Source organism: Miniopterus natalensis, chromosome 3 (genome assembly GCF_054644295.1).
Source record: "Miniopterus natalensis isolate mMinNat1 chromosome 3, mMinNat1.hap1, whole genome shotgun sequence".
Taxonomy (NCBI): domain Eukaryota; kingdom Metazoa; phylum Chordata; class Mammalia; order Chiroptera; family Miniopteridae; genus Miniopterus; species Miniopterus natalensis.
The window spans coordinates 16315773-16329185 of record NC_142083.1 but is presented as its reverse complement, the minus strand read 5'-3'; the positions used below and the strand labels follow the sequence as shown (position 1 = coordinate 16329185).

Here is a 13413-nt window from a genome sequence, read left to right as displayed (position 1 = left end):
CAAGGTATATTACAGAAATAAAAACTGACTCCTTACTTTGGGAAAAACATAAATAACAGAAAAATATTGCTCTAAATTTAAGAGATATCCTTAAAATAAATTTTGTTTCAAGAAAATATTGATAAAAATCCAAATGATTATATAATTTTTTAAAATGTTGTAATGTGAAAGTGATTTAATGAGTAGAAATGGGTTTAGGTTTTTTGGGAATGAGGCAGATTAAGGAAACAAGGAATAATGAATTTCACCACATTTTATGCTATCAAATTGAGAAACTCTTTAACAGACTTTAATTGGAGGTTTTGATTGCACTCACCTAAAACTGGTCAATGGCCTTAACGTGTAAAACATTTTCCTTTCTTAAATCATTTGAACCAAACATTATTAGATTAAGACTTTTTAGTTATTCCATTCCATTTACTAATAAGCAACCACATAATTGTTAGTAAAGTCATAATTTCATATATATATATTTTTGTTTCATTATTTTTATACTTTTAGAACTTAGAATGATGAAGAGGAATGTGAAAGAATATAAATGAAGTTCCAGATATTAATATGAAAACATGAATGTTTATCATTGCTTTAATAAAAACAAATGATTTTTAAAATGTGTTTTCTAAAATATTTCAATTCACTCATTAACACCTCCAGAATACTATAGATAGATTAGTTAATGTGATAACTACCACCTAATTTAAGGTTCTAAGAAAATACACTTTGTCTGCATAGTGAGTGAAATCATGGCTACTATGATAAAAGGTGATTTATTACAGCTGCATCTTCACTCATGATCCCTTCACCAAAACAACACTAAAAGCTTAAGCAGTTTATGCTAGTCAGGAAAATTGTGAAAAAAATGCTTACTATTAATTTAAATAAAATAATGACTGAAAATTGCTGTAATTTTGGATCATTTGTTCAAAATTAAGACAGTTAATTAATAGTTAGCATTCAAATCCTGGCTTGTTGAAAAACGTAAATGGCTGCCCTGATATTCCTTCAAAAGTCAGTCACTTAACTATCATCTTTGCACTTTTCCTGTGTCTTCCTAGAGGATCAGGACAACTTTCTTCTGGCTTTCCAACTATGATTTCCAACTCAAGAAATGTGTTTTCCGTAATTTCAGATACAACTGTGGTTGTAAACTGTCTCCTTATTAAATATCCTTGTAAGAAAATAATTATACAGTAAAAGAAAAGCAACACAATCACCAAAAAGGAATGATGAATTACTGTTTTCAACAATTAAGTCATACCAATATTTCACTGCATATGGTTTTCCTGAGAATGAAACTTCTATAAAAAGCGGTACTTGGATTTCTTAGCATGAAATGAGTCTGACTGGACATAGAAATATTTTTACTTATGCCTTTGGTTAGTAATAAAAACTTTAAATGCTTAGTTTACGGCTGTCAAAAGAGAAAATATAAGAGATCTTTTCTCTCGGGAAGTGTGAAAAAACAGGAGCAGATTTTTTAAAAAAATACAATACTAAGTGACAGGCTGAATGGCTATATTTAAAATGCCATTTAATTTCTCTCATTAATGTTTCTCATAATTATATTATCTTCATTCATTAAATTATAGAAGACTGTCAGTGGAGAGAACAACTCTGGTAATGAAAGGAAGGGGCAGAAATAAACTAGACAGTTACTTCCTCTTAGCCTTGGTCTTGCCAACTCTTCATTCACATTTGCCACCTTTCAGTTACCTGCTACCTTTTCCTCTTACGAGTTTACATTTTCAACGGGAAATTTTAATCCTGTGAGGCCCAAGCCTGACGGAGACCTCGGTGACCTTTATTTCTCTCTCACTGCGACACTAGATAATTCTGCGATCTCCCTCTTTCATTCAGTTCCCACTGCTGTGCAGCTGCTTGTGTAGGATCCAGGGACCTAGTAGAAGACTACGCTCTGTCGCCTTCTCTGCGACAGGAGGTTGTGAGGATGATCCGCAGTAAATGGGCAGGTCAGGACCCTTGAGGCGGAGCAGGAAGCCTGGGGTCTCACGCAGACTGTGTTTGACTGGAAGCAGGCGAAGGGAAATCGGCTTCCTACCAAAGGGTCAAAGGGCACCCCTGGTCCCCGAGGCGGGTGGCCGTAACTGAGCCGAGTCGCCGGTCTGATCGTCTGGAAGTCCACTGGGACGCGCTTTCTCCTGCCTGTGTAGTAGCGGCATCGGCGCCGTGCAGCCCCTGGTGGTCCCTGCTCGGGGACCTTGACCATCCCTCCCCTGGGCTCCTTCACAATGTCGAGGCGACGCTTACGAGCTCACAGCAGATTTAGTGACAAAGTTTTATGTCCCATCACATCGATGCGTCTCGCCTCGTGTTCAACAGGAGCCGAGCTAAAGATAAGCAGCGCGTTCCCGATGACCTGCCGAGATTCGCTTCCCGCTCCAGGCTTCCTGTTCCGGCCCAACCAGCACTCACATCTCTCCAGGCCAAACACTCGGGTCATCCTGCGGAGCAGGTTCAAGGCCGCGCTCGTAATTAATAACTAATTAAGCCCAAGGCCTAGGGTGTCGTATATAAAATGAGATTGAGGTGATTGTTAAGTCCTAAACCTATCATGAAAATAAAAAGTAGCATACCAATTATGTGTGAGCTGACACTTAAGATGTCTCAGCTGACAGTTGTCAGATAAGTGACATATTGTGAATGTAAGACTTTCAAGGCAGCCTTGCAGCTTTATTAATCCATTCAATTCCCATAACACGAGCCAGAAAATATTTTAAAAATTGATTCCATGTTGGATTTGATTTAAAATATATTTTCAAACTGTCACAATCCGTGATACAAATATATTGGAATAAAGCAAAGTTCTATTTATCCCACTTACGTTGTATGAATCAATCACTGCTTATTAGAAAATAAACGCAACCTGACTGACTAATGCAAGTTAAGCAGACATTAACTTTAAACTGAGGAGTTTGACATGATTACACACACACGCACACGCACACACACGCACAGACACACACACTTAGAATATTATTGCCATATATTTCATTTCCCCTTTGCTGTTTCCATGGGGCAACAACATTAGTGCTCATAGAAAAAATACTTCAGGGGCACTTTTCATTCTAGTTTGTAGCTGTATAATTAAGCTAATATTATTTATAATAAATATTTATCATATTTATAAAATCATCTTCTTGTCACTGGGACTGAATGATATGAAAAAGGCAACCTGCCATCTGCTGTGTACTAAAGATGCAAAAATCTATCATTGCCAATGCTGTCATACAGTTTTTAACGTTTTCTTTTTAATGTAAAATTTCAGAAAACATGTTTACTTGGTTTGAGGACGGCTTTTAATCTTCCAGGTGAAAAACATGATGAGTAGAATGGGAATAACCTGTATTTCTCCAAAGCCTCATTTACGTCAATTGCTTAGCTTAGTAATATATTTTGAGACTTTTAAACAGAAATACATGCTGAAAACAAATTCCATTTCATCAGTATTTCAGATAATGATTTATGTAACTATAAATTAAATAAACGATTCTGAATATTATCAACTATTTTCTTTGATATAAAAAATTTAAGGGAAGAAAAATACAATTAAGAAATGTGTCCTATACTATTTGGGCATCATCTGCCATAGGCAGAAACAAAATATATTAACTGAAGAGTAGAGAGTATAATGACATTTCTGTAAGGATGTAAGAAATAAAAACATAATTTTCTGGGGTTTTTTTTTAAGTGATTCATGTTGCTATTATTTTTTTAGTTCCCAGGATATCACAGACTTTTTCTTCCATAAACTAACAGATACAATTTTTAAATATATATATTAAATTTCTTAAGTATTTTAGTACTTTTATAATATGTATACTATATTCTCAGAATGATTTTGCTATTTTTTTCAAAATTAATATTTAGAAGTCATATTATCTAAAATAAAATATAATTTTAAAGAAGGTATCACTGCAATTGCTCTTAAAAGACAACTGAATTAACAAAAGAGTTTTTTAATGTTAAAAACAATGTAAATTTGCTTTGGAAACAAGAAAAAGATTTCGTACACATGCCACAAATACTTCGTGAAATTTCTCTAGGTATAGCATAGAAAACAACTGGTGGACAGAAAACACTAGGGACCTTCTTAGGATTCTCCCTTGAGAACACTGCACTGTTTGGAAACGTGAACGGACACGAACCCTCCAAAGCACTAACATCCTCCAACAAATCAGTGAGGGCTAAAGGGCAGCTGAACCCAGGGCTTAACAAACAAGATGAATGACCTAAACACTAAAGATATAATCAAAGTACAACTTAATTCTCCTTTCACCGACCCCCACGTTACATAAGTACACCTGTTCCACAGAATTCATTCTTTCCTTCCCTTGGATGGAATCTAGAGCATGACACCAGGATTATTCCAGTTACTTTTAGAGAATTAAACTTCTGTTTACTTTAATCAAGAGAAATTTTATTTTAGTCCAATCTAGTTTTGTAATTAATATATCCAGTCCTGTGTAGAAGCGAAACAATAATAATAATACTAAAAAAACACATATATTTTTAACTTAAACCTTTTTCTTACCCGCATCCAAAATTCTCTCACTACCTCCAGAGATGGCAAGAGGAAGAAAGTGTGAAGAGAGATCATAAGTGAGTGGCAGGAAAGCTCCACTTGGGCAGCGCCCTGGAGATCTAGCATTGCCTCCCTGTGGGCATGAGTGCTCTCTGGAGCTCGCCTTTTCTCTGGGGTGCCCTGTGGCAAGCCTTCCGAGTGCCCCCCTCCACTCTAAAATCACCCGGATGCCTTGCTTGTGGTAAAGTCTACATACACCGATGTGTCTTTTTATAGACCAATCTGCTGGTTCCTTGAAAGCAATGTTTAAGCCTCTGAGCATCTCAGGGTATGCTTCTAGCTTCTTCCCAGTGACGTCTCCCAGCTTTCTCAAACGAATCAGGGCGTCTTTCTTTCAAGGGTCCTTGGAAAGCAGTCGCCATCCTCTGCTCTGGGAAACGCTGGCTAGGCAGGCATCCTCCACTCAAGCTACCTCTAGTCTGTCCATGGAACAACTGCCAGGCCTAAACTCTCAGCCTCTGGAATACTTAAATTTGAGTCCAACGTGTCTGTTGTGTCCTTCAAGTTCAAGAGACTCACTCATGCCAGTTCTCTAAGCAGACACATCAAAGCTGCTCTCCCTAGGCTGTGGGTCCACAATTAACTAAATCACTTCCCCCCCACCCCGAATATCCATCTCTCTCACTACTTTACTTTGAACATTTTATAACTTCCAAAGAGTATATGTTTCCTAAACTTTTCCAGGACATTTATTTTGGGGTCAATTATATGATGTAATAATTTGGGGTCTCTTGCTAGTGCAAAACAGCATCCGAAATAATGTATCGATAAATACCTGAGGAAGAGCATTTTTTCAGAAACATCAACTGACTACAAAGTACAATTGTGTTGCTTTCACAATAAGAATTCTCATTCACCTCAAATGTCATGTCACAAAAAAGAAACAAAAAGCACGATAGAAAAAGCAAAATTTAAAGAGAGAGGGAAAAATAAATATTTCCAGGGGATCATATGTATAATGCCTTAAATACATTTATTGCTTTATTAATTTTTTATTCAGGTGCTATGGGGCGAACATTTCACTGTAACTATTTTACACTAAAATCCAACAGAATGCTTGAAAAAGACAACCAGCATTTACAGATTGAACAAGAGTTTTCAATGATCTTGGAGCAGAATTAGGTACCCCTTTCATATACAAGCGAATGAAATCTGAAACTCCTTGTTTCGAATGCATTATGAATATGCCTCTTTACAGGAAGCACACAAAGGCATTTCTCCTTTCATTCCTCACTCCATTAACTCCCTGGACAAAAGACGCCTGCAGATCTTGGGAGGGTTCAAAGTCTTTCCTTTGAATGTTTCAGATACGCTGAGCTGTGAGAGTGGGCGTGTCACATCAATTTCACTAGGATAACAAGTATTTTTAAAAAATAACACTTCCTTAGGTGTCCACAGACTCTAACGTAAAATCCTACTGAGTATGTCTGACCAATTCCAGTTTCTACTTTGAAATAAAAAAGAAGTCAGAAAATAACTTTGAAATGAAATCTGTTATAGTTAAATGAGACAATTTGGAAACTGATTATAATTAACTTTACACTCAACGCTGTTATCCTCATTAATGCAGGAAAATTCTAGAATGGCTAAAGAGAAAGAGAACTTACTTTATATCAGTTATACGGACATATTTTAACAGACAATAGGCAATATGGAATATAAATTCTGCAAAATTAAAAATATTCGCAGTGTCAGACTGGAGAGAAATCAGTGCTGCATGAGGATACTACCACATTCCTTTTGTTCACTGATATAAAGTGTTGGTTTTATTTTCCTGACAAACTCTTTTTTTTTAACCTTAGTGTTTTCATGTATCTTTTAAAAAAATGTCTACAAAACAGCCTGGCTATAAAAAAGTAAAATTATAATATTAACTCATTGAAAATAGAATGAACAAGACATCCGTAGCAGTGTTCTCTTTAGTTACAGAAAAAAGGTTGGAGATATTTCACAATTATTATTTTTATGGCATCTTTCTAAAATGATAATAACCTCTTTCAAAGCTCATCAAAATCAGCGAATTAAAATAACTTTACAGCATGTTCTGCATTATTTTTCAGCTCTCCTAAGCAAAGTGACCTTCCAAGTTTGTGGCATGTTCTTACCATCCATCAGGTATTAGGTTTATATTTGATATTTCCATAAGAATGAACATGTAAATGCTAAAAATTACCATGGCCAAAAGACAAATGTGGATGTCCCTCTAAAGTCTGCTCATGCAAGGTCTTTTCTCACCCTCCCTTATCCAGTTGCTCATGACAAAAGCATAAAGATTATATTTATTCAGCTTTTCTTATCCTTCATATTGATTTATTTTAGCAGATTTTTCCCATTCCAATTTAAAATCACATTTTCACTGTCTACTTTTCCCTCTTTCTTAGTTCTACTCTAATCTTGCACTAGGTCTACTGCAATAGTTTCTTAACTTGGCATCCTGCCTCCATTCTCGCCCAGCTGATCAAATAATTCTTTAAAACAAAAATTATGCCCAGTGGTGAGAGTGTCAGCCTGAGCACTGAGGGGTCACGGGTTCAATTTTTGGTCAAGGGCATGTACCTTGGTTGCAAGTTTGATCCCAGGCCCCGGTGGGGGCGTGTGTGGCAGGCAACCAATCCACGTGTCTTTCTCCCATAGATGTTTCTCTCTCTCTGTCTCTCTCCCCTCCTCCCTTCCACTCTCTCTAGGAATCGATGGAAAAAGTATCCTCAGGAGAGGATTAACAAAAACAACAAAAAACAAATATAAATTATACAATGCAATTTATCTGTCCCAAATCCGTAAATGTCTTCCATCTTATTTCAAATAAAATTTAATCTTGCTCTGGCTAACAAAGTGTGATTTACCAATCTTGGAAGAACTGCATACTATCATAGATCTATATATGACAATTTTGAGAGAAACTACAATATTTGGTATTGGTATTGTAGTTTTCATTAATCCATGAACATTTGGTATTTAAAATTAATACATTACCCCAAATACGGAAGCTATTTATCATTTTGAATATAAGATATAATTACTGAACTAAATTAAGAAGCAAAAGTTAAAACTAAAAAAGCCACTTTTTGGAAATCCTTAAATGCATGTTCAATAAAAACAAAATGCAGTTGGTAACACATAATTTACTCTCTGAATTATCCTACTCTCTCATTAAAACTTGCAGTGTATGGTATGGTGGGGAAGAAAAATCTGAATTTACCTTTATTTTAGTCAGAAATTAAGAAGCTTCATTAATTGGTTAGCTCAATTTTCATTTTGAAATTAAACATGATTCCTGCCTTAAAAGGACAATAACTTTTTCATAAATCATGGCAAAATATCACTTAAGTATTGGTTCTCTTGGGGAAAAAACTAATTAGTAACGTTTGCCAATTTCTGATCTATAACTCCCAACACGGCTGAATCCAAGTTACCAACCTGACATCACTGAACAGAGTATAGAGTTGGCAAGAGCTATATAGTAGCACTTCATTATATAGTATTTCTGCCATATAAATACAATAGATAATAAACACTTGAAAACAGATAATAACAAAATGTAGTACAATAATTAGAAACAAAAAGTAATGTTTATTATCAATGTTTTATATAACTAAAAATAATCAGATTAAATTATACTTAATTTTAATAATGGCTGTGTTTAATACCTACTTTGCAGAATTCCTAAGAATTTAAGAATCACCTCTAATGAGATAAAATGAACTGACTCCTGCACACCATTCCTTAGAAATCCAAGACTTCAAAGTGAGCTTTTTGCAGGTCCTGTGAATAAAGAGACTCAGTATATTTTACACATATTTGTTAGCTTTATCTGGCCTACCCATTTTGAGCATTTCAAGAATGAGAGTTATGTTACACTATGTAATACGTTTAAATAGCACGGAGCTGAACATGTAACAGTTATCCTATAAAACAGATTTTTAAGTACATCTGTGACCTGCTCCTTCTAGCTCAAAAAGTTTTTGAATAGAAAGAGCATTTCTGCAGAAGACTTTAAAATCTATGAAAGTTAAATCTCATTCAAATTATATTCATGATATAAATGAATTAGCTCATGCAAGTTTCAATTCTGACATAATTTATGCAAAATCCTGACATATTTTCCCTAACTTAAGATACATGTCACCTAAGAGTGCAGGATCTCTGCTTGGCTGACATTTGCGGGAACTTCAAGGTAAAAAGACAAGTGTGGTAATCATAGCAAAGTAGATCAAGAGGGCGCACAACAGTTTTGAGTAAGCTTGGGAGTTCAACTTGTTTGATCTCAACTGAATTATTTATGATTTAAAAAATTTTCTTTTTTGTGTGTGCAGTGGAAGCTATTCTTTCTAAAATAAAACCAGAATTAAATTACCTCCTGAAAATGTTGAGTCCTTCCCCTGACATTAAAGCTATCAGATATCCTAGGTGTTGGCCTAGATTCTGTAAGTTTGCGCATGAGAGGAATTCATACAAATCCAAGTTAGTTTCCTTTGCCAAACAAGTGCCCCTATAATTGCCAGGGGGTACATTCCAAACGCTATATGCCTGAATTAGCTTCCTAGGGCTGCCATGACAAATACCACAATCTGGGTGGCTAAGAGTAACCAAAATTTATTGTTCTAGAAGTTAGAAACTTCTTTGAATTCACCGTGTCAGCAGGGCCATGCTGTCTTTGAAATCTTTAGGAGAAGAATCCTTCTCTGCCTCTTACTGGCTTCGCTGGTTTGCTAGCAACTCCTGGAGTTGCTTGGCTTGCAAGTGCATCATTTCCATTCCTGCCTCTATTGTCGCATGGCTGTCTTTCCCTTGAGTGTATCTATCTTCTCTTCTTATAAAGACAACAGTCATGTTGGATTAAGACCCACTCTAACGACCTCATCTTAACTTGATGACACCTACAAAAACCATATTCCCAGAAAGGCCACAATTACAGCTACTGGGGTTAGAATTACAACATATTCTTCTTGTGAACACAATTCAACCTATAACAATGCCTTACAAAGTACAGGCTGCCCCGTCTCTAGTAGAGGAATAAATTCCCCTTGGATGTACCACAGATTTAAGATGACAGGCCAACTATTGGGGATTTAATTATTACACAATAACTATTATGAAAAGGTAACACCACAAAATTGACATTATCCTTTTCAAATTTAATACATAATGCATATTTTTAGATATTTTAACTTTACATTTTAGTTTACAATTATATTTCAGTAATAGTTTATACATTCAAATTAAAATGACTTTATATTTAATGTGAGGTTCAAAAATGTTTCCATTCGATTGCTCTTTTTAATCTATTTCCATTATAGTTAATCATGTTTCCTGTTCATTACAAATTAAAAAAAAAATCTGAATGACAGAAAACATGATTTTTTTATCTATTAAAACCTGCTCCCTTTTATGCACCTTGAATAAGTATATCCATTTAATAGCACTATAAAATGTTGGCATGAGTGTAATGAGATCATTAATTTTACTGCTATAATCATGGTATGAGGCTAAACTGTACCCTCAGCAAGGAAATGAGTTTCCAACTGTTTCAGGTATCTGTCTGAGACTTTCACTGTACAATGTGTACTCCTTTGTAATTGAAAAATTAAATATCTACCATTCATGTTTTAGTTTTCAACTTAAAAAAGACATTTTATCATATTAGGTCATGAAGCAAACTTTTGTGCTTGCCCATCTTTTATTTTACTTTTTAGGCTTGTTTGATGTGTACAATAAAACTTATGAAATTTCACTTAATGTTTTATTCTTACTTTAATGCCAAAATTAAGATTGCAATCATTATGTAGCTTATATAATCTTATAGAAATAATGAAAATTTAATATATTTCAACATTAAAATGTATGGCTATGCTTTCTTTAGTCATAGTATAAATAAAAAGTTAAATCAGACATTATGCCAAAAACTGAATTACTGTATGAGCAAAGAGTAGTTAAGGAAAGTATGAAGGCTATGGATGTCTCAGTTGATATGGTTCATACATTTTTGATAGTTAATAAGATGCATGCGACTATGATAAAAAAACAAAAACATACTTTGTCATAAAGCTGCAGCATGTAGAGGAGAAAATCATAGTCCTGTAGAGCACATTAGAAAAGTCAAAGAAAAAAAGCACAGAATAATGAATTTAAGAGAATGAAATAATTGATATATAAAAAAAAATGTTTTTTTGAAAGGGCACAAGTAAACAAAAATGGAGGTGTGATATTATTTAGTTAATGTTGAATTACCATTCAAACTTTTGAAATTCAGCTCAAAAATTACTCATAATTTAGTAAATGCAATAAAAAAGATGGAACGTTAACTTTTCACTGATGGGAGAGAACTTTAAGAAGTTTCATAATATCTAGTAATATCAAGAGCAGAAGAAACGAGACTGTTCATAATCTTTTAGTAATCACTTAAATTGATGAAACTTTTCATGAGAGCAGTTGGCAGTAATTAGCAAAACTTAAATATGCTCATTTTTGACCCAGTGACCATAAGAAGTGAGTACAGGATACTCATTTTATTACTGTTAGGAAAAGAAGTGTATTCAAGTGAGGGCTACTAGTTAAACACATTATGGGTTGTCTGTAGGTGAAAACAAATAACAAAATTCATGAAAGACTGAGGTAGATCTCTAATGAAAAACATATACTCCAAGACATACTAGAGAACATAGTAAGGTACAGAACAGTGTGTGTACTGCGATTGCCTTTGCGAATATAATTTTTAAATTCAGTATCAATGATACATATAAACCTTCAGGAAAGGACTGAGCTGAGAGTGATGGGAGAGCCCATATTTAACTGCATATAATAGCCCTCTACTTATTTATTGCTTATTATGAATTTATTTATTTACTTATTTCAATGGTGGTTTCCTGGGAGATGATCTTGATGATCTTTCTAATTGTTATCATTATACTTTACCATTTTTATTGAAATTTATTAAACTTTACATAAAAATATCAATAGTAAAGAGTAAGGAAAAGGTATTTAATAAATATTGCTGAAACATTTTAACAAAATTGGAAAAAAATCAATGAAAGCCTTACTTCACGTACAAATTACTTCATTCTACACATTCAGTAATTCCAGATGAATCAAAGACCACGTAGAAACCAACTGAAATACAGTTGCACTGGGACATCCTTTTAAGTTAATAAAGCTACTGTAATAATCATAACCTGCATGTCTTTTTCAATATGAACTACTTTTGCCAACCCCTGTATATTATAAGGACTACTTATGAAATACTGAAAGAAAGATAGCTAGTGAATCTTAGAGGTTTAACAGAAATGACAAAAATAACCCCCCAGAGCTATGCACACTGTTTTCAGTATTAGGTATATAGATTTAAAACTATAAAAATTTTTAATGTCTATTCTTTTTCTTTAATGTAAAACTTATAGTAAAACATTATATCCAGTAGATGTAAAATAGATACAGCTATAGGTAAATGGACATACACATATGTGATGGATACTGTTTTAGATACAGACATATACATGCTCATATGTTCTTCAAAGTAGTGAAATAATTACAATGTCTGATATATTGGAAATAATAAGAGTTTTCTCATGTAAAACATCCCTTTCTTTTTTTCCACACATCTGAATTTTTTGTAACTGTTTATAGTTCTGATATAACTTTTAGTCAAGTACCATTTCCCTAACTTGCCTGAGGATTAGGATTATCTGGAGTACTTAACAAATATTCACATTATTGGGCCCTAACTCTGATAAACAGAATCAAAATCTTATGAGGGTGAGGGGCCGGGACAAGTGTCATCATCAAACAATTAGGTAAACCCATTATTCCTAAATGGCATGTGACCTTACAGAGCACCTCAAAGTATACCCAACATGAAGTGGGAAGCAAACATATTTTTAATAAATTATTGAATGGGTCCTGTATTAGTTTGCTAGGGTTGCCATAACAAATTACTTTCAACTGAGTAGCTTAAACAGACATTTTTTTTGTCTTGCAATTCTGGAGGCTTGAATTCCAAGATCAGGTGTCAGCAGGTTTGCTTCCTTCTGAGGACTGTGAAAAAGGGTCTGATTCAGGCCTCTGTCCTTGACCTGTGGATGTTTTTGTTTTGTTTTGTTTTTTCTCCTTATGTCTCTTTATAGTTTCCCTCTATGCATGTCTGGATCCAAATTTTCTCTTCCTATAAGTGCATAAGCCCTATTGGATCAGGGCCCAACTCAGTGACCTCATTTTAACCTGAACATCTCTGTAAAGACCCTATGTCAAGTAATCACATTCTGTGGTACTAGGGGTTGGGACCTCACCACAGGAATTCAGAAAGACACAACTGAACTCATAACAAGTTCAATGGCAAATATTTATTTTCCAATGGCATTCATCTATGTTTAATTCACTATTAATAGGTAGTCACTTTCATTTCTTTCTAAACTTCCTTCCTTCTACCATTATGAAAGGATCATATACATGCAGAGGTTAACTGTAATCAAGTTCAATGTGCTCAGGCAATTTCTAGGTTAGGAAGCACAAAATCCATAGTGTATAATCTCATAGAGAAATTTCTAATTTGTTTCTGCCAAAACTTCAGTGTTGGGGTAATTCCTCAAAGCCCAGCAGCAATTCTCCTTCCCCATTTGACATAAATATGTGAGAAGTAAGTCTGCACATCTTTTCTTTTCCCTTAAGATAAGAGAATAAAAACTGCCTGTAACCCTGGCAGAGGTGAAAAGATCAAAGACAAGGTAGAGCCTTCTGGCAGGGAATCTTTTGTCATGATGAATAATTAATGAGCGCCTCAGAACACAGTCTGCTGCTTCTGAGCACCCAGCCTCCACATG

The 13413-nt window shown here is 34.6% G+C and overlaps 1 protein-coding gene across 1 annotated transcript in view; it reads right to left on the bottom strand.

Moving 5' to 3' along the window:
- The window catches only part of CDH12 (cadherin 12), a 510823-nt gene that overhangs the window by 391201 nt on the left and 106209 nt on the right, over positions 1–13413 (bottom strand). The window lies entirely within an intron of this gene.